The sequence below is a fragment of the Castor canadensis genome, chromosome 10, assembly GCF_047511655.1.
Source record: "Castor canadensis chromosome 10, mCasCan1.hap1v2, whole genome shotgun sequence".
In the NCBI taxonomy this organism is placed as follows: domain Eukaryota; kingdom Metazoa; phylum Chordata; class Mammalia; order Rodentia; family Castoridae; genus Castor; species Castor canadensis.
The window spans coordinates 144,211,684-144,237,229 of NC_133395.1; the positions used below are offsets into that span (position 1 = coordinate 144,211,684).

The 25,546-nt window shown below is 46.0% G+C and overlaps 1 long non-coding RNA gene across 1 annotated transcript; it reads left to right on the forward strand.

The window, feature by feature from the left end:
• Window positions 1-6,468: 6,468 nt before the first annotated feature.
• Window positions 6,469-8,267, forward strand: LOC141411356 (uncharacterized). Its single transcript, XR_012436116.1, has 3 exons — window positions 6,469-7,076; window positions 7,570-7,697; window positions 7,919-8,267. It is a non-coding gene; the product is annotated as an uncharacterized lncRNA (long non-coding RNA).
• Window positions 8,268-25,546: the final 17,279 nt, after the last annotated feature.

Below are 25,546 nucleotides of genomic sequence, written 5' to 3' on the forward strand. Positions count from 1 at the left end.
CCTGGGAGCTGGGAAGGGGCTGAGTCTGTGGAGAGACTGTCTGTAGGATGTGTGGGAGGGCCTGTGGGAACAGGAAGCTGAGATCCAGGACAGCCTCTATCCCAGCATGCCACTGCACTTAGATGCCCCAAGGCTTATGCCTTTATCACAACCCCGTGAGGGTGATATCTCCCAGAGTCCCATTTGACAGGCAAGGAAGCTCAGAGAGGCTAAGTGACTGACCCAAAGTCACACAGTTTGTTAAACTGTAGAGTTGGGACTTAAAACCAGATCTCTGTGACTTCCACAGCCAGAGACAGTCTTACTGTCTTCCAGAGTTTGTTTTAAAGTTAAAGCTTGCTTGGCACAGTGGTTTGCATCTGTCACTGTAGCTCTGCAGGAGGCTGAGGCAGGAGTCACCTGAGTCAGGAGATGGTGGCTGGAGTGCACTATGTCCTTGGGGTGTCCACAATAAGTATCTGTGGAATAGCCATGCACTCTAGCCTAGGCAACACAGCAAGACATTTTTTCTAAAATTAAAAAAAAAAAAGAAGAAGGAGAAGAAAAAGCTCTTTTCCTCTTGCTCCTGCTCTGTGTTGGGGTAACACACGCCTTCAATAGAAAGTACACATTTAAGCATCCCTAGAGCACACAACAGCTGCTGCTATGTGCTGGCATTCCTTCCTGCAGGTGCGTGGTTCCGCGTGGGTGAGACAGTGTGGCAAAGACACACTATAAATGTCAGCATGATATTCACACCGACTATCTAGGAATGAACAAGGCTTTGCAGAATGGCTGCTGTTGGCAGCCCCGGGCAGGGGGCAGACACACCGTCATCAGACCTGGGGGTCTGTGCCCTTAGCATGGAGGCTGTGGGAGGTCGTGTTTAGGAGTTGTGTGTGCATGTGTGGCTTGTAGGTGTGAACACACCTCCCAGTCAGAGCCTTGCATGCATTCCTGGATGAGCTGAGGGTGAGTCAGCCCACTGCTGCCTGCTGAGGACAAAAGTCATGACAGTGATGACTATCCTTCAGATGGGACACTGTTTCCTGTTGCATAAGGAAAAAATGTCTTCCTGGTGATTTAGAGAAAAGAAAAACAAAAACAAATCAACCACAACTCATGGCTCTAGGGAGACTCATTAGCGCGAGGGGTATTTTATCAATAAGAATTAGGTTTCTCGAATGTAAGCAAATCAACACAGAAGCCTGTTTAATTCACACAACCATTCTGGACAACTGCTGTGGTCTGAATGTTTGTGACTCCCCACAATCCTGTGCTGAAACCCTAACCCCAATGTGATGGTCATGAGAGGTAGGGCTTTGGGAGGTGATTTGGGGATGGACCCCTCCTGAATGGATTAATGCCTTTACCAGAGGCCCAGCAGACCTCTTTGCCCCTCCCACCATGTGAGGCCACCTTGAGAAGGTGCCATCTATGAAGAAGGAAGTGGGCCCTCACTAGACATTGAATCTGTTGGTACCTTGATCTTGGACTTCCAAACCTCCAGAACTGTGAGCAATACACTTATAATCTCTAAACCACATTGTCTATGATATTCTGTTGTAGCAGCCCCAACAGACTGAGTCAAACTCAAGTGCAGTTTAATGTTTATTCTTCCCTGGTCCTTTGGGGGAGAAGTGCTGACAGTCCTCACCTGACGTACGTTCCCAGTCATTGCTGCACTGCAGGGTCCTGGAATAGACAAGACGGTAGTGTCTTCTGGGGCAGAGTAAGGGGACAGACTCCTGATGATTAGGTCTAGTGGCTTTGTGGATAGCTGGGCTGCTTGTGGACAGTGGGCTGTGGTGTCCTCACATGGGGGACCATAGAGTAAGCTCTCAGGGGTGCCACTTCAGTGTCTATTCTCCCTTCTGGCCATAGCACCCCTATTTATTAAGGGAAGCCATCACTTCCTCTCTCTCAGATTACGTGATTTAGAGGGAGGAAAACTCACATGGGGCAGATGAAAGCTGAGGTCTGAAACCCAGAAGGGAAAAGGAGGTGCCAGGATTTGTGACTGAAGAAGGGCTTTGCTCCATTGCAAAAGCTGCGTTATGAGGTCATCCTCACCTGTGCGCAGGTACTAGTGATGTTGTTGACCTCCTGTCTGTGGCTTCTCGTTGCAGATGCTGTGACTCTCTCACCTGTGGTGGTTCTCTGGCTCAAAGAGTGGCTCAGCCAGGCACAAGGCAGCAGGGAATGCCCAGAGTTTGTGCCCAGGAGCAGCCCTGAGCCTGGGATCCATGGCAGCTGGTGTATAAACACTCCAGCTCCCTGGCCCCTCGAGGCGGTAGAGTTGAACTCTCAGAGTACAGGCTGAGCCCCAATTGCCCCTGGTCATCAGTGCATCTCCTCTGCTCTGACTTGCCCCCAGTCCCTTTATCTTTACTTCCTGGATTGCCTCCAGGGTAAACCACTTGCATGGAAATCTTATCTCAAGAGTCCATCTCTGGAGGCGTCTAATGTCAGGTGACTGTTAGCATTCACCTAATGTCTACTGTCTATGTAAGCTGCACACGGATCACCTCACCTACCCTAAGCACACCTCCCAGGCAGGTGTGTGGTACCCTCTTACAGGATGCTTTCATCCAATGGGGCTTCTTAATGAGTTACCATGGCCTGGGTGGATTAAACACATATCTATCATTCACAGTTCTAGAGGCTGGAAGTTTCAAGATCAAGGCACCCACACATCCAGTGTCTGGAAAGAACACGATTCCTAGTTTGTGGATGGCTGTCTGCCTGTTGAGTCCTCACATGGTGGACCACAGAGTAAGTTCTCTCGCATCTTTTTACAAGTCACTAATCAGATTTACGAGGCCTCCACTCTCATGAGCTGATTACCTCCCAAAGACACCACCTCCTAACACCATCACGCTGGGGACTGGGATTTCAACATAAGAATTTGGGGCCACACACACATATTCAGTCCATGGTGTCAGATGTGGAAACTGAGGCTCAGCAGGGTGAAGTGACTTCCTTGATGGCCTGAGGACTAAGACTCAATCTCAGGTGAACTGGCTTCTCTACCAGGCACCAGGAACCTCCCTGGAGGGCAGGTTAGGTAGATTTTGCCGTGAGTGCTGACTCTTGACTGGGCGCCATGTTGAGAAGTTCTGAGGCTTCATCTGGCTCTGGGTGAGGAGTGGACCTGTATCACTGGTGTCTGCTCAGTTTCTCTTCCTCTTTTTTTACTAGAAAATGACTACATGGGGTCCTGTGGGCTGCCAGTCCTGGTAAGCAAAATCCACCTCTGACACTAAGCATATGACCTTGCTGTCCAATCAGAGACAGTCCCCAAAGTCTATGGGTTGGAGAGAAAGGGTCATGCGCTCAACCTCTTCCCTCAAGGCATGAACTGGGAAGGGGGTAATCTCAGAGCTGCCATCCTCAGGAGCCAGCCTGAGAAAATGATGCCAGCAAACACACATGTACCTAGGGGAGAAATGAGAGGTTCCCAGGAGGGCCCAGGAGATGCCCCATTGCCTGAAGCTCCTTCTGTGGCTTCCTGGGCTACTCCAGTACCTACACAACAAATCTCTTTCTGATTAGGCTGGTCAGTCACTTCCAATGAAGAGTGCTGACTAACAGAGTTCCATTGCTGGTTAGTAATGTCTGCCTTGGATGGGTGAGTGGGGAGCAGAGGTTCACTTGGCAGCATTTCTCATTCTCGGTGAGTGGTTTTTCTAAGACAGTGAACATATCTCATGACTAATATCCATAGGACAAGGATATTACTGATCAATCCATTAATAAATATTTATTGAGCCCACACGCATGCCCAAACCTTTGCTAATTGCCTGGTGACTGTGTGGAGAAAGGTGAATGTATCAGCATTGAGTATGTCCTACGCACTGATTGCCTCACGTGTGCTCTCTCATTTCCTCCATGGTGGCACTCGACTCTAAAAGATTTAATTGTCACACTTTATACATATTGCTGGTTAGGGGCAAAGACTGCACTCAAAGCTGAGCCTCTGGTCTGAGGGAGGCTCTTCCCACCCCACTTCTCACTCATTCAGTTATAACATCAACCGTAACAGCTAGCATATAGTCTTTAGTATGTGTCCGGCCTGGCTCTAAGCACCTTGCATTCTTTTTTCCTTGATGGTGCTAGGGATGGAACCAACCCAGGCAAGTGCTCTACTGCTGAGCACATTGTGTTCTGATGTCATGTGGTCAGGTCGTATGTTAATCAGAGTGGCAGAAAAATAGATGAATCTGAAATGCTTCTTGATTTCAAGGAGATCATGCAAGTAAGACAGACACCTAGGTGGGCGATTAATAATTTCAAGTTCACATCCATGCTCTCAACCTAATGAATAGCAAGGCTCAGCTCAGATACTGCCTCCTGGGGGACAGCTCCCCTGTTGCTGGGCTGGTTGAATGCCTCTTCCTAGGTGTTGAAGAGCTCTGCCTGGTTCATCTCCAGCATCCAGTGCCTGTCTTGCCTAAAGCAGGTGTGCTGGGGAGAATTCACTGCATGATGTACACACACAAGTCCCTGGGCATGGTGGTCTGAGGAAAGCCATTGCCAATGCTTCTGGGTGTAGGGGTCAGGGGGAGGGAGGTATGAGGGAAGCTCCATAGAGGAGGTGATGCTGGGTGAACAGGAAAGCCAGTCTCTTGGGCATCAGGACTGAGAGGCACTGAGCTATTTCTGTGTTTGGGAGCTCCTGGTATACTAGATAATGACAAAGTGTTGTCACAAAAGTGGTGTATTTTAAATGATTCAAATGAACAATTGAACACTTTTCAGCAACAACCTCAACGTATGAGGAGGAGTATGTGAGGGGATGTGCTGCTGGGAGACCCCACCTTTTTCAAAACTCCTTATTTAGGACTGGGGATACCAAATGCTCAGTGGTAGAGCATTTGCCTAGCTTGTGTTAAGCCTGGGTTCCAGCCCCACCACGGCAACAAACAAACTTCTCATCATCCCCACCAACATGGACAGGACAGAGGAGACTTCTATGGCCAGAGTGGCACCTCCTGTCACAGACAATTCTCTTGGCCTGCCTCCTTTGGGTACATGGGCACTTGAATTTCCTTCTATTTCTTGGGTTTTGCTTGTGTGCATGTGGGCTGGCAAGAGAGGTAAGGGAAGGAAGACTTGTATCATTCCCAGTTTTACATCTAAAAGAGAATTAATATTTTAATCTAATACGAGACTCCTTCTGGCGCATCACCAGAGTGAATGGATGAGGTCCCTGTGAACCTGAGGATGGGACAAGTAGCCACTCCAGTCCCTGACAGGTCCTGCAAGTTATTGTGTTCACTGTCCACACCCTCTCTCACTGTGTGCACCCCTAGGGCAGGGAGCCATGAGGCCAGGGCAGTCACTCGCAACACTCAAGCAATGTTACACAACCCCAGAGGGCACCCTCCACATTGCAGATGCCAGGCACGCCTCTGGGTAGGCAAAGCCTTGGCTCTCAGGCTCCAGGTGGCCCCCACATCAGTCTTGAGCTTTGAATTCAAGACATCTTAGACTATTCAGTCATTCATCCAATGGATAAATATTTGGGGGCATTGACTATGTGCCAGTGCAGAGTCTCTGCGCTCATGGAGCCATGTCTTGAGGGCTGCTTTCTGGGCCCACCTCATGTGGAATATTTGTGCAGCTCGTGTGGGCAGCACAAGGTAATTACAGACCTCGTTCTTTCTTAAGGGCAATGAGAAATCATTGAACTTTCATTACAGTCTAAGAAGCATCTACTATGTACTGTCATGGCCACTGAGGACCAGCAGTGAATGAAACAAAGATGCTGCCCTCTAGGGGCGCCAGAAAAACAAAATGAGCTATTTCATGGATTCCGGGATTTCCCCACACTTGACCTTCTGGAAATCAGAATGATCACACACTCAAAAACATCTTAGCACTGTTCTAAGTACAGAGTATGGCTCACGTGGCCGTTGCTGGCATCTGAGTTTGATGAGCTATTGTGTGAGCTTCCTGGTGCTGTGACAAAATTCCTGTGATAAGCAACTTAACGGAGAAAAAGGCATACTGAGGCTCACGGTTTCAGTGTTGCTTAGGGCCTGTGATGAAGCAGCACCTCATGGTGGGAAGCGCGTGGGGGAGGAAGCTGCTTACCTCATAGCAGCAGGAAGCAAAGAGACAGAAGGGGCTCGGTCCCATTATCCCTTCCAAAGACATACCCCCAACGATCTAACTTCCTCACACCTCCAATGGTTCCACCACCTCCCAACAGTGACACAGGTTGGTGATCAAACCTTCTATACATGGGTCTTTGGGGGACATTCAGGATTCAAGCCATAGCAGAAAATTTATCAGGGAGGCAGGATGAGTGAGGCAGAGAGCAGCTGCATTCTTTTTTTTTTTTTTTTGAAAACACTTTGACATTTTCTTTATTTTTTTTTCATTTTTCTTTTATTATTCATATGTGCATACAAGGCTTGGTTCATTTCTCCCCCCTGCCCCCACCCCCTCCCTTACCACCCACTCCACCCCCTCCCTCTCCTCCCCACCCCCTCAATACCCAGCAGAAACTATTTTGCCCTTATCTCTAATTTTGTTGAAGAGAGAGTATAAGCAATAATAGGAAGGAACAAGGGTTTTTGCTGGTTGAGATAAGGATAGCTATACAGGGCATTGACTCACATTGATTTCCTGGCAGAGAGCAGCTGCATTCTTTAGACAGATGCAGATGGATTTAGATAGGTTCTTTTCTCTATCTTCTGGCTAGATGAGGGGATGGTGAATTTGAGCAAAGACTTAAAGGAGGTGAGGGACAAGCTGTCTGAGGGAATAACATTGTGGGCACAGAGCACAGCATATATGGAGGTTCTGAGGAGGCTGTTTGCCTAGAAGAGCAAGGAGGATGCATAGCTAGAGGAAAATGAGCAGTTGAGAGAGAGACTATGGAGAATGGGGTCACAGAAGGAACAGGGCCAGATGATTTTTTCTCTTAGATTTTTTAAAGAGCGTTGTTATTCTGTGTGAACACTGCAGATGAGAAAGCTGAGTCCCAGGGAAGATTTTAAAACACCCTAAAGTGACTCAGAAGAGTGATGGAGCCCAACTCAGAGCCAAATCTGACTCCAAAGGCTGGGATTCCCCCAAGCAGGCAGGTGAGTGGCCAGCACAGGGAAGATGAGAAGGGGTGATCAAAGGATCAGAGGCCCAGGCAGAGACCAAGCCACAGCCAGGTCGGGTAGGGTGTGGGGTGGGTTAGGGTCCAGGACCACAGTCAACACAGCTGGAGAAGACCTTTGACTCTCTAGTGAAGTCCCTCTAATGCTCAGTCTCCCCAACAGGCACCCCGTTAATGTGCAGTTCTCGAAAGAACTGGCTTAAATGAGGTGATGTCAAGGTGGCAGTGCCACAGGAACACGGTTGCAGTGTTTATCTCTTGGCTCAGAGGCTGGGTAAATATGTCTCAGAATTAGTGACTGATTTATGCTCCAGTAACGCCCTATTAAGCCAACTTACAGGACTGTCTTAGAGATTTATTAAATAATAGGAGCTCCAGCTTGAATGTTTGGAACACAGAGTGCCAAGCTGCCAACACGCTGGGCCCCCATCCCCACCCCCCTGCCTCCTCTTTTACCTTCTGTTCCAAAGCAGTGTGAAGACCACAGGCCCCAGCTGGGGGTCAGAGCAGAGACCACCAGCTGATCCTTCCACACGTCTCCTTATTGTAGCAAACTGACTGAATCTGTGGCTTCCAAGAGCCCACGACCCCCTGCAATGTGAGTGACTTCACAGATCTTCTGGTTGTGAGACCGAGTCTGTTTCCCTGTCACTTGAAAGAGACCCACCTCATGACTTGCTTTGGCCAGTAAGATGTGACAGAAGTGTGGTGTGCCAGTTCTGGTCCCAGGTCTGAAAGGCACTCACAATCTTTCTGTGTCTCTCTGTCTCTGTGTCTCTCTGTCTCCCTCTCTTTCCCTCCATATCTCCCCTGCTGCAGGATGTAAAGGATGTGAGGGAGAGCCCAGAAGCCCCAACTGACATCCAAACCTGGAGAGAACACACAACTGCAGAGCAGAACCACCTGTCTGAGTTTGTAGTGTTTGTTACACAGCAATGGCTGACTCATCTCTATTCTTTGTTCTTAATGGGGGGCGGTGACCTTGGAATAAGGTTTCTTTGCCTTTTTGTCTTGAAAATCAGGAGAAAACAGAGACAAAGATTTCTGAAGGAATGCCAGAATGTTTGAGTATTACTGTATTAGGATAAAAATGACTGAAAATTATGACGACAGGAATAAATTGTAACCAGATAAAAGTATGTTCAGAGACAGTGTCTGTTGATGCCAAGTCTGCCCAGGGCTTCCCGACGGGAGCCCTCTGTAAGCTAATAAATTAATATTGCCACTGTCGCAGACTCATGCTTGCTGGTGTCCTGTTACTGAGGCATCAAGAAATAGCCAGGCTTGTCTTTTCTCATTTTCACTAAGACCCCCTGCCCCTGCCAGTGCTGGGGATTGCATTGAGAGCCTTTCCAGCCCTAAGCAGAAGCTCAGCCCCTGAGACCGCTATCGTCATGGAAACTTCCAGAGCAAGGACTGCAGCCATGGAAAAGGACAGAGAAGACTGAGCCAGTCTATCTAGAAGCTCAGTCATTGCAAGTGTGAAGCCCTGAGTTCTATCCCCAGTCCCACCAAAATAAAACAAAAATCCCACCCCCCAAAAAAACTCAGTGCAAAGGCACTGTCCACCTAACTTTATTTTAATTAATTAATTTTTAATTGTTGTACTGGGGATACATTGTGACATTTACTAAAGTACTTAAAATATATTTTAGTTGAATTCTCCCCCCATCATTCTCCATTATCCCCTTCCCCCATTCCTGGAGTAGTTTCCATTGCATCTAACTTTAGAGAAAACGTTTTATAGCTGTCTTCACTTCCTGTCTGAGGTAGGCACAGGGATTATCCCTATTTTATAGATAGGTAAACTGAGGCTTAGAGAAGTGAGTTGCACAGGGTCCCACAGCTGCAAGGGGCAGAGTGGAGCTGGAAGCTGAGGTCCTGCCTCTTTATCTCACATCCTGGAGGGGTCTGGGGCTCTTAAAGAGATGGAACGAGCTTGCACTCGTCTATTTCTCCAGCTTGGGGTGGCTATGTGGGTGCCCACTGCATTACTGTTTCTCCTCTGTGTGTCTAAAAGATTTTATCCTAATTGTGTTAGGAGCAATGAAAACTAATTAACCTGTGTGGTTCTCCAAACCACAGGCAGCTGCGTTGCACTTCCCCAGTATATTCTTCATGAGCCTCTTTGTGCAATGCTCTAAGAACTGAGGAAAACAGCAAGAAGGGTGAAGGAAAGACAGAGGAGAAAGCCCAGGCAAGCCCTGCCCTGCCAACCATGCCTGCCATGTGGCCTCCTCAGGCTTTGCAGAACACATGGCTGAGGGACACTGACACCGAGGCTGCAATGGCCCTGATTTTCAGTGTTTTGTCCTGGTTTTCTACAGAGAGTGGTTCCTAGTTTGGGAGGAAATGTCTGCCAGCAGCCTCTGTCCGCCCTGTGTAAGGCCATGGAGGCCTGTCCATCTGGCAGCGCCTGAGGTCTTTTTCTTGCTGCTGGACTTGCTGGCAAATTACCACCCCTCATGGGTGCAGCTCCAGCCAATGGCTGACAACAGTTGGGTAGAAACATGCCAGTTCCCTCTGCCCTCAACTAGGGCAGCTCAGAGCTCTGTTCCTCCCTGGCTCTCGGGGTTTCGGTGGCATTCCGCCCCAGTTGCCTGCATGGGTTGCAGGGCCAGGCCAGAGAGCTCTTCGCTGGCTGAAACCCTCTTTGGCTGAACCCCTCTCCGGCTCACGTAGGCCCTTTCTTAGCCATACACCCCAGACCCCTCCTAACAAAATGCTCACCCTCACCCCTATCTCAGGGTCTGCTCCAATGCAACTCAAACTAAGATAGAGGACTGTTTTCACAAAGCCCCAAAGGTGATTCTAGATCCTTTCTCCTTGCCCCCCGACTTAAGAACCCCTTTAGCAAACCATCAGAAAGTCCCAGAATGTCAACCTCTCTGAAAACAAGGCTGTGGATAGCACACGGCTTCAGAGGCAGCCTGCCTGGGATTAACTCCAGGCAATTCCACCTGCCTGCTGTGTCACCTCTGGTGAGCTATGTTAGGCTCTGGATCTTGCTTCTCTCGCTCATCAAGGCTGGAGCCCTGCTTTCCCCAGTGCTGTGTGGGTCCCCTAAGACAAACACGGACTTGACCTGCACTGACATAGATACCAAGCAAAACGTCAGTTTAGGATTCACAAAATGTCAGGAAGCATTTCTTAATGTACATGTCACAAAAATCTTTGTCGCACTCCGTTCTGATTGACTGGCTATGTGACCTACATAGCCAGTCAATGCCTAAGAAGTACAATTTAATGACCATTTATAAAACTCTCTTCCTCTGGGCTGGAATGATGTTCTGGAATTATAAATTAGAAGGATCTTTATTCCCTATAGCTGGAGGAGAGAAATATACACAAGTTGTAGGATGGTGTGAAATGGCTCTAAGTGACAGCTAAGTCAGAACCCTGTGGGTTTTAGCTGCCAGGCTTCCACAGGGCCTTGGATTCCAGGACCCTTATTTTCCTCCAGAATTTGCTCCTCCTCACACTGTAGGACCTCCAGTTCCAGGAGTAACCATGTGATTTAGGCTGGGCCAATCAGAGTGTCTATCCCCTGGTCACAGTGATTGGTTCAAGAATCAGCCTGTGACCCAAGTTGGACCAATGAGACTCAACTCTGGGAGTTTTGCTGGGTTACTGGGAAAGTAAGGGGTATACAAGGCACATTAGAGCCATGAGGAAGTCATTATGCCCCTACATGGAAGGGTCTGGGAAGAATTCTGAAGACAGAGATCTCTGATCTATACTTCAATGGTGAAAAGAAGCTTGCTCTCTGATGAAAAAGGAGGCATCTGGTTTCCCGTATAGTAGATCTGGGGTCTCAAATGACATTGGCAAGGAAGCTGCCTGATGACAAGCCTCTCAACTTTCCTCTGTGAGGTTCCAGGGTTAGGGGAGCTTTTCCCTGGACCCCCCCCACCATAGAAGCTCCAGGTTTTTGACCTTCCAGTTGAGAAACCCCAGAAGAGTGAGAACTTCCTTCTTCCAGTTGTCTCTACAAAAGTCCCAGAGTTTAATTTTACTGGCCAGACTTAGGTTACATGCACATCTCTGACCAATCACTCAAGTGGTCAAAGAATAGAATGCTGTGATTTGGTCAACTAAACATTAAACTCATCCCTGCCTGAGTCAATGTGGTCTGATAGGAGGCAGAAGTGGGCCCCCAAAGGAACAGTAAGAAGATGAGGGCAGTGGCACTGAAAAAAGCAGTTTACAATAGACCTCCTACTGCCAGCAATGTGGCCTTGCAACATTTGCTGGCTTTTAAAAACTATGTATTAGAGTGGTTACTTGATTGACACCTGTCCCCCTAACCAGCCTGAAATGTCAAGGGCAAGAACTCCATGTGCCCACAGATAGCAGTATCTATGATGCATGACACATAGTAGGCGTTCATCAAATATTTAGTGAACAAATGAGCACACTCCAACTGCTTTAATGGCAGCTCTGTTCACAAGCCTTTTCCAAGGCGATCAGGGCATGTGGGCATTTTGAATCAGATTGACATAGCCAGCACCTCTGCCCCAGTTGTGCTCAGGGACAATACACACCATGGAAATGCCATTCTGCAGACTGGGGTGTCTGCTGCATGGCTAACAGCAGTTATAAGTGTGGTTAGACAGCACAGCCTCGAGTGGGTTGGCAGGAGTCAGGGCTGTAGGAGGGGGAGGTTTGGAATCCTGCTGTATGGTGGGCTGGCTGGGCATCTGAAATCAAACAAACTCCAGCCCCATGGCTTCTTTGTACCCAGGAGGAATCTTGTCTGTTATTTCAGGGCAGAAACTGAAGTTTGGAGCAGTGTACAAAGTCTCCCAGGTAACACCCAACACAGCCAGTATAAATGGAGCATCTTTAATCTGAAAATCCAAAATCTGAAGTGCTGCAAGATTTAAAAAAAAAACAACAAAAAATAAACACCTTTTTGAGTGCCAACATGACAACACAAGGGGAAAATTCCACATCGTGAAACTTTGCGTCAGGCACAAAATTACCAAAAATATTGTATAAAATTGCCTTCAGACTACGTGGATAAGGTGTATATGAAACAAAAATGAATTTTGTTTTTGAACTTGGGTTGCATCCCCGAGATAGCTCATTATGTCTATACAAATATTCCAAGATTCTTTTAAGAATTCAAAATCTGAAACATTTCTGGCCTCAAACATTTCACAGAAAGAATACTCAACCTGTACTTGAAAATGAGTCTTGTAGACAAGCTCAGGTTCAAATCCAGGCTCTGCTACCAGCTTGCTGTGTGACCATTAGTCAGCGTCTGCCTCTGGCAACCATCTCCCTATGTAGATGGGCCTGGTTATCCTACCAGAGGGAGTGCAGTGAGAGCGTGACTTAGGCACTTGCTGTCCTCTCTGTTAGATGTCGCTGCAGAGGAGGGTGCGCATTCCCTGTGCCTCCCTTGTTCTGACGGAGTAGAGAGCTATACTGAAGGACACCAGCATGGCGCTGCTTGGGGTTTGACTAGAAAATTAAACTCATATCTGTCCACAGGACACATGTGTCATTCAAGGCACACGTCATTCTGGACAGGTTCAGGGAGCATCCTGCCGGAGGGCAGCACCAAGCGCTTCCCACTGCAGCAGTCGCCACCTGAGGCCAGGAGCTAGTCCTGTTTGGTTCCCAGATGACCACTCAGGGGCAGCTCAGGATGGACCTGAAGATCCCTATCCATGTGAGCAATCTGTCTTGTAATGACAACACCATGTGCAGAGCTCCCTGGGTACCTGCAAGGGACATACCCAGTCCAGACAGTCATTGCACCCAGGAAAGTCCAAAACTATGGAGTCCCCAATTAGGCATTTATAATTCACTCCTGAGCCTCTGAATCCAGATGCAATTCACTAACAAGGGCTCATTTTTCTTTTTTTGTTTTGTTTTTGAGAGAAGGTTTTGCTAACTTCACCTGGGCTGGCCTTGGACTTGTGATCCTCCTGCCTCTGCCTCCCAAGTGCTAGGACCCCAGGCACACACTACCACATTTAGCTAGGGTCAATTTTAACATAAGCAGTGTGGCCTGGCAACACGGACGACATTCCACCTTTATACGGTTTCTAGAGTTAAGTTAAACCAAGGTCAAACTTTAAGAGGAGAAAGGGTTTTGTTAACCCTCTATCTACAAATAGTTACTGATGTTCCAGCACCCCCATGTGTGAACACACACACACACACACACACACACACACACACACAACTTCCCTCTCCTCCAGACCTCTGCTATTTCACCATGCATGTCCCAGTAGCATACATTATTTCAGGGGAAGAATCAAGAGCAGAAACACGGGGACCAGGGGAAAACTTTGAGTTTAAAAAGTCTAGATACTTTGGTTTCAAAAAGCTAAGACTTTGGGGTTGCAAAGGCTTGAACTTTGAATTCCAAGGCCAGGGTTTATAAATTTCAAATGCTGTTTTCCCAAGTCTGGCTTTCTGGGTTTCAGAATTTGAAGCCCCGAGTTAGAACATAGGTTCCTGTTCTGGTCAGTGGGTTTGGTAAGAGCAGAGAAAAGCCTGGCAACTTTGACCACAGAATACCGAAGGAAGCAGGTTGAGGGACCATGATGAAAAACAAGGTTAGTAGGTCTGGACAAGGAGCCCAGGCCTGAGGGCACCTGGTTGTCCTTGTAAGTACCTAGTAAGCATCATGGCTCATGAGCAGCAGGAAAGCTGCTGTCTGGGCCCTGGGGCATTTCTCAGCTCCCTGACTAACTTGGTGTGCACCCCTGAGACCCCCACTGTGTCTGAGGTGGCTAGGGTGCCTGGAGCCTGGGGGCTGAGAGGGCAGCTGGGATCCTGCACAGGATGGTTCAGAGCAGAGCCCATCTGAGGCCTCCCCTCCAGGTGGAGCAATGGGAAACCCCATCCTCCTCCCAGACCTCTGTATCCCAGAAGATGAGGGCCAATGAAGCCTGCATGTGAGGAAGGGGCCATGATGTCCCCAGCTGAGACCCGCTGATTTGATGTCAACCTGTAATTCAATTGCTAGGCTCTGGAGGCAGCACAGTCAAGTGCTGGAATCTGTTTTCCCCAGGGGCCACGGGGCAAGGTCATTGATTTAGTCAACAAATGGTCTCTCTGAGCCCAAGATCTGGGACCAATCTGCTGAATTCTCAGTTCTGCTTCCTTGGGCGAGTTATGTCATCACTTTGTGATCCAGGATCCTTGTCCATAGGATGGGGACACACACAGCACCCTCTTCTTGGTCATTTTGACATTAAAAGAATTAGTAACATCTGAAGACCTCACAAAGTGCCATCAATATCATGGACCGTTGGTACATGCCAGACACTTTCCTGTGCGCCAGGGGTACAGAATGGGCAAAACCAATCAGCTCCATAGAGGCTATGTTCCAGTGAGACAGACAGACACAAATCTAGGATCTTTCTTGGAAAGAAAAGATGAAGCAGGATGAAGCTCGGTGGCTCCTTCACTGTCTGAGCATTGTGCCTCTCGGTGACAGGGAGCCCATGGCACTGTGTCTACAGCAGGCCTGGCACTCAGGTGGTGCTCACTAACCTGGGCCAGTCCGCTCACTCGCATGCTTTCCTGCATAGTTGCCAGTGTGACCTGCTCCTCCCATTGGAGAGCCTTGGCCATAGGGGAAAGAGGAAAATCAACAGAAACACATAGATGCAAGTCCCAGAAGCTTGGTTCCACCAACCAGATGTTCCTATGCCTTTCTCAGCCAGATTAGTGTCTTAGCAACTGGAAGGGGAACGGGGCGGGAATGGTTGATTTGTTTCTCTCTGGGAATGGATTAGACAAAAGACATTTGTGGAAGTTCTACCTTCTGGTAAAGCCCCAAGGCAGGGGATGCATTTGGTGGTGAGAATATTCACATCAAAACCCCCTTTCATCCCTGCCAGGTTGACCAGTTCTCTCAAGATCCCTTGGTGGCTCTTCAGTATCCTTCAGAGCAAAGGAAATGGGACTCTTGATTTTTTCCATCAAAGTGGCTCTCTCCCTAGCCTCCCAACTCTTCCTCATCTCGATTTAGGGTGTCCCAACAACCCAGAAACCTGAGAGTCCCCTCATTCTCCTTTGTCCTCATTCTCATGTGTAACTCATTGGCAGGCTCTGGGGCTCTGCCTTCAAAGATTTCCCCCTTTCTCTCCTTTCTCTCCAGTCACCTATACAACAATGCCACAGCCTACTGAGCTATCACAACCTCAGTGTCTACATGGATACACATTTATCCCTGGGTCTGGGGTCCACTGGGAGAGGGAGAGGTCACTCTGGGCTCACACCTGTAGCTGGGGGTTGGCCAGGTGTTGGCTGATCTAAGTTGCCCTCAGCTTCGTCACTCCATGTGGCTTGCAACCTCCATTAGGCTGGCCCAGAGGATGATGGTGGTAGAGGCACAAAAGTGAGCAAGCCCTAAGAGCAGAGGGGCATCTCAGCCCTGCCAATGTCATACCCACCTGGATCTCACTGGTCAATCCAGTCTGTCCAAATTCAGAGTGAAGGGTCAGGTGCTGCACAGTTACCTGGAAAGGAGGAAGGTGCAGGAGGGGACAAGAGTTGGGAGTGAGTGGTCTCACCTCCTCCTCCTGCTCTGCATGCCCACTACCGATGCCTGGCCCCAGGCCACAAGCCCAATTCCAGACCCCTGTCCCACTTTTATCAACTCTATAGTCTGTTCCCTGGCAGAATGGATGCTTGCAGCCCATCCCCCACTCAGAATGCCAAGGGAACTTCCATAAAAATAAATCTGACCACATCTCACCTATGCTTGAAAGCCTGCCATGGCTTCCTCATGCCCTCAGAATGAAATATGCACTCCTTAATGTGACCCATAGGCTCTTGGGATTTCCCCTGATGGATGCTGTGGAAAATAAACGTGAGCTTCAAGTTAGACAGAGGTTGGATTCCAACTCTCCTGTACATACTCTGTGACCATTCCCCTCTCTGAGACTGAGTTCTCTGTAAGGGAAAAAGCATAGACCCGCCAGTGGCTTCATGTGTGCAATCCTAGCTACTTGGGAGGCTGAGATTGGAGGATCGTGGTTGTAGGCAAGCACAAGCAAAAAAGTTTGTGAGACCCCATCTCAATGGAAAACAACTGGGCATGATAGTGTGCATCTGTTATCCCAGCTATGGGCAAGAAATTTAAAATAGAAGGATCACAGTCCAGGCCTCCCCGGGCAAAAAGCAAAAGCCCATCTCCAAATAACCAAAGAGAAAAGGACTGGAGGCGTGGCTCAAGCAGTAGAGTGCTTAAGCCCTGAGTTCAAAACACATCCCACCAAAAAAAAAAAGAAAGAAAAGAAAACCCCTAAGTCTTTCTTCAGAGGGTCATGATGAACATCAAGTTAGATAATACTTGGCCACAGCGCTGAGCCTGGCACAAACTAGGCACTTGAAAGATGCCATTTCCTTTCCCAAAAGGTTCCCGATGATGTCACCCTGAGTTTGGGGCACGTTTCCATGCTCTGTGGTTAGGGTGTAGGCCTGCGTATCTCCCCGCTGTGCTAGCTGCGAAGTCTGTGGCTACCATGCAGGTTTTCAGTCACTCTTTATCCCTGGAAGATGGCCACAATGTGTCCTGGGCCTCTTCCTCTCCTCTCATGCCTTCTCTTCCTGTGGACGTCATGCCTCCAGCTCTGCTGCCTCCAATCCATCCTCCCTAAATGAGGGCTCCCTGGGCAAGGGTTCTAAATCCCACATCAGTCCTTTACGCTTATACTAAGAAACTTGCTCCCATGATTTACATATGCAAACGTCCTGCTCCATCAAACTGTTCTGTTCCTCTGATACTTCAGCGTCCCTCCTGCCACTGTCCCCTTGTTCATGCTTCCCGGGGGCCTGCTTCCTCCTGTGAAAATGTGGCACTCACTAAAGCCTCAGCCAAATACCACCTCCGTCACGAAGCCTCATTGTCATCTCAAGATATGACCAGATTTCTCTCTTCCCCTAAGTCCTTCCTAAATTGTATGGTAAAGGACTCTGCTGTCATTATCTGTGTATCTGACACTGAGCACAGCAGTAACCTAAATATTGAGGGGCGGGGGTGTGGCTCAGTGGTGGAGCACTGGCCTAGCATGTGCAAGGCTCTGGGTTCCATCCCCAGCACTGCAAAAAGAAATGCTGATAAAATAATGATATTGATTGGCTTGGTTCTAGTTCACATACGCCATCTTTTAGTTTTCATTTCCTCTCTTCTCTTTCCATATCATGGACCAATCAAGCACTTTTTATTATCTCATTCCCCCTCTGCTAGTTTGTTAGTTGATAGTTATTACCGTAATACTGGAATTCTTATTTTTGACTCATCCGAGTCCAGTGCAAATTAGTACTTTCATCACACTGGGGACAATACTGGAGTCTTAGATGAACTCCATTTGCACTTCTGTCCCTGCTGTCATGCATTTTAATTATCCGTGTGTTTAAACCCCAGAAGACACTCATGTCTGGAGATTGAATCCTGGCTTTGAGTTTGCCAGGCAGGCACGCCACCACTCGAGCCATGTCCCCAGCTGCTTTTGTTTGCATTCTGCTTTTGAGACAGGATCTTGCTAATTCTGTCCAGGCTGCCCCAAATGCAAAAGCCCCCTGCCTTCCATGCCCAGAGTGTCTGGGATTACAAGCAGGCAGCACCACATCTGGCTCACCCTTTGCTCTCTCAGTGTCATTGTATTTCCATGTAGGGTTGCTTGTTTTCCGCTTGGAGACTGCCCTGGAGTATTTCTTTTGCTGTGGGTCTGTGAGTAACAAGTCTGTCTTTTTTTCACCTTCTTTTTGTGTGTGTGCACATGGAGTGGGGGTGAAACATGGGGCCTTGCACATGCTATGCAAGCACACTCTACCATTGGTTATTCCCACAGTCCTTGGTTGGTTGGTTGGTTTGTTTGTTTGTTGGTTTGTTTGTTTGTTTTTGAGACAGAGCCTCAAACTTCGTTGGAATCCTCCTGGCTTTTCCTTCATTCTTAACGGATATTTTCCTGATAGAAAATTTTAGGTCGGTGGTCTCTTTGAATATTTAAAGATGTTACTCCATCATCTTCCACATTCCAACATCTCTTTTTATGAGCATATATTAGTTGTTCACAGGGGTTTCTTTGTGATGTTTCCCTACATGAATTCAATGTACTTTGATAAAACTCATCCCCTCTGCTAGCCTTTCTTATCCTTCTCCCCCTTAAAACAATTTTTAATGGTTCCATTCTTTTCTTTTTCCTTCCTTCCTTCCTTCCTTCCTTCCCTCCTTCCTTCCTTCCTTCCTTCCTTCCTTTCTCCCTCCCTCCCTCCCTCCGTTGCTCCCTTCCTTCCTTCCTTCCTTTCTCCCTCCCTCTCTCCCTCCCTCCCCTCCCTCCCTTCCTCTTTCTTGGTAGTAGAGGGGGTTGAACTCAGAGCCTTGCACTTGCTAACCGTAAGTGGCGGTGCTTGAACCACGCTCTCCGCCCTCACTATTCTATTTTCATACATGTATATAAAGTACTTTGATCATATTCATCCTCCTCCCACTGGTTTCCATCCTTAAACAATCCCCATTTTACATGTCATTTTTTTTACATCTAGATTCCACATTTGAGAGAGAACATACAATATCTGTCTGACTTATTTCACTTAACACGATGATCTCCAGTTCCATCCATTCTCCTGCAATAACATAATTTCATTCTTCTTTATGGCTGAATAATACTCCCTTGTGTATATATACCACCTTTTCTTTATTCATTCATCAGTTGATGTGCAGCTCGGCTGATTCCATAGTTTGATTATTGTCAACAGTGCTGTATAAATATTAGGATGCAGGTGTCTCTATTGTATGCTGACTTACATTCCTTCAGATATGTGCCCATGAGTGGTGTAGCTTTTGGAGGAATCTCTATATTAATTTTCATAGTGGCTGCACTAATTTACATTCTCACCAACAGTACATAATGGTTACTGGCCTCGCCACCCCATGCCAGCATCTGTTGTTATTTGTTTCCTTGGCGGCAGCCATTCTGACTTGGTGAGAGGAATCTCAAGTTTTGATTTGCATTTCCTTCTTGGCTAAGGATGTCAAATATTTTTTTGTGTGTGTATTTATCGGCCACTTGTACCTCTTTTGAGAGCTGTCTGGTCAATTCATTTGCCTATCTGTTAACTGGATTGTTTGTCCTTTTGGTGTTTAATTTTTGGAGCTCTTTATACATTCTGGATATTAACTCTTGATCTGATAAATACCTGGCAAAGATTTCCTCCCATACTTTACACTGTCTCTTCATCCCAGAAATTGTTATCTTCGCTTTGCAGAAGGTTTTACTTTTATTTTTCATTTTTTAGCATTTTTTTTTTAGCAGTACTGGGGTCCAAACTCAGAGCCTGAAACTTGCTAAGCATGCACTCTACCCAGAAGCTTTTTAACTTTATGCAATCTCATTTGCCAATTCTTGCTCCTATTTCCTGAGCAAGATTTTCTGAATCTTATTCAGAAAGGTGTTACCTGGTACCTATATCTTTAAGTGTTTTCTCCTAGTTGTTTCAAAGTTTTATGTCTTTTATTAAGGTCTTTGATCCATTTTGAATTAATTTTTTTTGGTGGGACTGAGGTTTGAACTCAGGGCTTCACATTTGCAAAGCAGGCTCTCTACCCCAGACCATTTTGCTCTGGTTATTTTTTGGACATGGGTGTCTCTCAAACTATTTGCTTAGGCTGGCCTCAAACCACAATCCTCCCAATCTCAGCCTCCCTAGTAGCTAGGGTTACAGGCATGAACCATGGCTCCGGGCTCCATTTTAAATTAATTTTTGTGTGGATGAGAGATGGGGATGTAGTTCCAGTCTTTATCCAATTTTCCAGCACCACTTGCTGAAAATGCATGTTTTTCATGTACTGAAGAATCAGATGGCTGTGGTTATGTGGGCTTCTTTCCGGGTTGTCTGTACATTCCATCGGTCTGTGTGTCTGTTCTGTGCCGGTGCCATGCTGTTTGTGTTACTACTGATCTGTAATTTAATTCCAAGTCAGGTGTTATAATACATCAGCATTACTCTTTTTGCTCAGGATTGCTTTGGCTATCCAGGGTCTTTTATACTTCTATATGAATTTTAGGATTGATTTTTCTATTTCTGTGAAGAATGACATCGGAATTTTGATGGGGATTGCACTGAATCTGTAGATTGCTTTCATAGTATAGCCACTTTTCACAATATTAATTCTACCAATCCATGAACATGGGAGGTCTTTGCATCTTCTAGTGTCTTCTTCAAGATTCATAGTTTTCATTGTAGAGAGATCTTTTACCTCCTTGGTTAGACTTATTCCTATTAGTGAGGTTGTTGTGAATGGGTTTGTTTTTTAATTTCTTTCTTACCCTGTTTGTTATTGACACACAGAAAAGCTACTGAGTATTATTTTTTTTTGTATATTGATTCTATATCCCATTATTTTGCTGAAAGCATTTATCAGATTTAAGTATTTTTGGTACAATCTTTAAGGTTTTTTAAATATAGGATCATATCATCTGCAAATATGAATAATTTGACATTTTCCTTCTCTATTTGTATCCTTTTCCATTCTTTCTCTTACCGTATAGCTCTGGCCAAGAATCCAAACACCTCATTGAACGATAGTGGAGAGAGTGGACACCCTTGCCTCATTCCTGACTTTAGAGGAGGTGGGTTCAGATTTTCCTATTTAGTATTCTGTTGGCTATAGATTTATTATATGTAGCCTTTATTATGTTGAGGTTTGTTCCTTCTGTTCTTAATTTCTTGGGAAGACATTATCATGAGGAATGTTGAATTTTGTCAAAGGCTCTTTTTGCATCTATTAAGATGATTTTGTGGTTTTCCCCTTTATTCTGTTTATTTGCTGTATCCCATTGACTGACTTGCATATCTTTGTATCCCTGGAATGAGACCAACTCAATCATGGTGTCTGATCTTTTTAATGTGTTGTTGTATTTGGGTTGCAAGTATTTTATGGAGAATTTTTGGCCTCTATGTTCATCAAGGAAATTGGCCTATAATTTTCTTTTATTGTTGTGTCCTTACCTAGTTTTGGTATTAGGGTAACGCTGGCTTCACAGAGTGAGTTTGGTACTGTTCCTTCCCTTTCGATTTTTTGGAACGGTTTGAGGAATGCTGGCGTTAGCTCTTGAAGGTCTTGTTGGGAGACTCTGCATTCTCCCTATCAATATTTCCCTCTCATTGTTCATTATTGATATGTTTAGGTGCCACCTTCCAGCATTGCTGTTAAGAAGTTAGCATCAGCATTAGTGTCAATCTTTGGAAGAAGATGTGTGTTTTTAATTATGGAAGCTTTTAGATTATGTCTTTGCCTTTGAATTTCTATAAACAAAATATGTTTTATTGCCTATGGCAATCCCATGTATAATGGGATATAGATTTAAATGTAATAATGTGCCATGACTATAGGAACATGCAATATTGCTTATCTTGAAGTTATGTTTAGAATTCTTCCAACTAATTTTTAGCTGACAAGAGGAATATACGGTGATAATTTGAAATGCATACACATTGTGGGGCAGCTCATTCAAGTTAATTTCACATTCATTTCCTCGTGTAGTTGTCTTTGTGGTAAGAACATGTCAGACTCAGTGATTTTCAAGACCACTGTTGTTAACAACAGTCACCATGGCGTACAGTAGATCTCTTGAATGTATTCCTCCATCGAACTCTAATTTTGTGTCTTTGACCAGCATGTCCCCGACTCTCTACTCCCAGCCCCTGGTACCCACTATTCTACCTAATGCTTCTATAAATTTGACCTTTAAAATTCCACATAGCAGTGAGACCATGCTAGTTTTGATTTTTTGTAACTTCTTTGAATTTAAGCAATGCTGAAGTGTGATTTTCCTTGTATTTATCCTGCTTAGGGTTTGTAGCACTTATTGGAATTACAGTTTGTTGGTTTTTCTCCACCAACTGTGTAAAGTTCTTGGTCATTATCAGAAATATTTATTCTGCTCCATTTTATTTCTTCATCACTTCTGGGACTCCAGTTAACATACATTGGAACTTTTTCCTGTGCCTCCTGTTTCTTTCCTGTATTTTCTATAGTTTTGTTGTTTATACTGAATATAATTTTCTGAAGACCTGTCTTAAAAATCTACTATTCTGTTCAGATGTGTTGAGTGGTTTGCAAATCCTTCAACTGAGTTACGGATTTTGGTGATTTTTTTTTTTAGCTTTTAAGTCTCCGTTGACTATTTCTTATAGACAACAGTTCTTGCATTGAATTTTCCATCTTACCACAGTTTCTTAAACATATCACTCACAGTTATTTTAAAGTCCATGTCTGAAAACAACATCCGGGTCACCTTTGGATCTATTTCTCCTGGATTTTTTTCTTCTTGTTTTTGGTTTTGTTTATTGGTATAGCTGTTGAAAAATAATTTAATTGAATGTCAGACATTGTGTATGAAACACTGAAGAAGATCTTCATGATACCACCTTTCTCCAGAAAAGATTGCTCTTTCCTGTGACACTAGATCCTTAAGGGACATACGACTGTACTCTAATCAGGGACTGAACTGATTCAAGTCTGGGTTACAATTTCTATAAATTACCGTCTACCTCTGCTTCAGCCCTTACTTCTGGGTCATAACCTTGAAGTGGTCCCAACTAGAGGCCTGTAATACTTACAAGGCTTCGCTCTCCTCCTGCTGGGCTCTGCGCTCCAAAATAACTGCTCTGAGACTGAAAGACATTCCCTGCTGCTTTTGACGATCTCTCTGCTTGACTTCTTGGTCCCCCTCTTCTGCACGGCTTAAGAACTGTGAGCACCCGGAAGGAATATCTAGTACTGAGGCTTCCTTCTGGTGCCTCCTTCTCTTCAGGGTCCTTGTCCTGGTGGCTTTGGTAGTACTGAACTTCAAACTGTATCTCCCTGTCCCAAGAAAGTATGCAGAGGTAGTTTGGCTTCTCATTCTCTCGTCGTGGGCTACTAATTGGGAAATGCCCCAAAGGGATTTCATCTCAATGAGATTCCCTTCTGTCTGGGACCTTGATAGCCCCGAATGCACACGCATGTGTGCGCTTACACGTGTACTGCATGTAGAAAGATGCAGATCCCTGACTCTGTCTTAACTAAGGAGCTCTCGATGCCAATGTGAACCCACTAATCCTAAAACTGCTTTGGGGATAGATGGGGTCATTTCTGAAACCGAACAAGTGATCATCTTCACATTGTTCACAATGATTACAGATGCTATTTTTGAAAGCTCATGAAATGCCAGACCCTACATAATTCTCCCTCTGTATCACTAAATAGTCCTCCCAGCTCCATTTTACAGCCAGCTAAGGCTTAGGGGGTGAAGTCAGTTGTCCTTAAAACTCAGTGATTTTTAATTATAACCTACTATCACCCATGTTAGTCCTCATTTTGTCTTCTTGGGTCCATAGAACAAGTGTGCCACTTTTTCCTTTGGGATACATTGTCAAGATGTTTTAGGCTGCAAGTAACAGCCACCTCTGACTAAAAAGATGTAGAAGGGTGCCTAATGTCTGAGACGGCAGCTTTCCAGGTTTTGATCCAATCGTTTATCGACACCCTTGAGGACCCAGTTCTTTCTTTCTCTCTGCTTTGGCATCTCCAGAAGCATCTGCTTTCTTCTCAGTCTCTTACCTCGCTATGACAAAATGGATGCCAAAGTTCCAGGCATCCAACTCATGGCCATCTAGGACAAGGAAACCTTTTTCAGAAGTCACCTAACAGACTTCCCCTCAAGTCTTGTTGTGTAGACTGAAGCCATAAGCCCACTCCAACCCAATCGAGGACCATCAGAGGTTTCCAATCTAGTCTGATCCCTGAAGATTGGGAAAGACCACCTACTTGAATATCACTTGGCTATGGAGTGAGCATCCAAACAAGCCAGGTTTCCAAGCTGGGAAGAAACAAGGAATAGAGACAGAGTGTCACTATCTCCACAGGTGTGGTGGCTCACACCTGTAATCCCAGCTACTCTGGAGGCAGTGATCAGGAGGATCATGGTTCAAAGCCAGCCTGGGCATATAGTTTGCAAGACCCTATCTTGAAAAACCCAACACAAAACAGGGCTGGCAGAATGACTCTAGTCATTCAAACCCCAGCACTGTCAACAGAAAACTGGATGTGGTGCACATGCCTGTGGTCCCCGCTACTTAGGAGGCAAAGGTAGGAGGGAGGATCGTGGCTCAAGACAAGTCCAGACAAAGTTAGCATGAGCCCCTATCTGAAAAACAAACTAAAAGCACAAAAGGAGAGGGCATGTGGTTCAAGTGGTAGCGCACTTGCCTAGCAAGCTGAGGCCCTGAGTTCAAATCCCAGTATCAGAGACAGAGAGAGAGAGAGAGAGAGAACTACCAGGATACGACACAAAGCAAATAAGCAAAAACAAAACAATCTTAGGAAATGCAAAGTTAACCTAGTCAAATGGCTTTTAGAAAAATGAAGGAAAATGGAGAATGTGCAGCAATGGTAGCCTCACACATTGCTGCTAGGAGGTAGGGCCACTCTGAAACGGGGCTGGGCAGCTTCTTATGAAGTTGAATTTCACTCACCATTGCAGCCATTGCTCCTGCTCTGACTTGTCTATCCAAAAGAAGTGAAATCTTACGACCAACACACACACAACTGTCCATGAATATTCACTCAGCTTTATTCTTAATCACTAAAAACTGGAAACAGCCTGAATTGTCCCCCAGTTGGTGCATGGATAAACTGTATATCCATACTGCGGAATACCACTCAGCAATTAGGAATAAGCAACTTTTGTGCCCAACATGGCCGAATCACGAATGCATTGTACTAAGTGAAAGAAGCCAGGCTCCAGAGGCTCCACACTGTGTAATTCCATCCATGAGCCTTTCCAGAAAAGACACACCATGGCACCAGTCAACACACCAGTGGTTGCCAGGGATGGGGACAGGAGCAGAGACTGACCACAAAGGGGCATGGGGGAGTCTGGGGGAGCCAGGGAACAGCTCTCTATCTACATGGTATGGTGATGACATAAATGTATATGTTTGTCAAAACTCACAGAACCAGATACCAAAAGGGTATATTTGATTTTGTGTAAATGATACCTCAATTTTAAAACTTACTGAGCTAAAAAAATGATTGTCCTATAATCGTAATATATAAAAATGGCAAGCTTTTTCCAGAACAAAGTCTATAAAAGTCTGTGTAAGAAGATAGAGATAAAAAGAGGAATAAGCCGGACACCTGCACTCATGCCTGTAATCTTGGCTACCTAAGAGGCAGAGATGAGGAAGATTGCAGTTCAAAGTCAGCCTGGGCATATAGTTTACAAGACCCTACCTCGAAAAATACCCAACACAAAACAGGGCTAGTGAAGTGGCTAAAGTGGTAGAGTGCCTGCCTAACAAACGTGAGGACCTGAGTTCAAATCCCAGTACTGCCCAAAAAATAAACCCAGAAGAACCAACAAAACAAGCTTACATATGTGATGTAAATAACATAAAAAACAATAGCAAGAGCACAGACAGCAG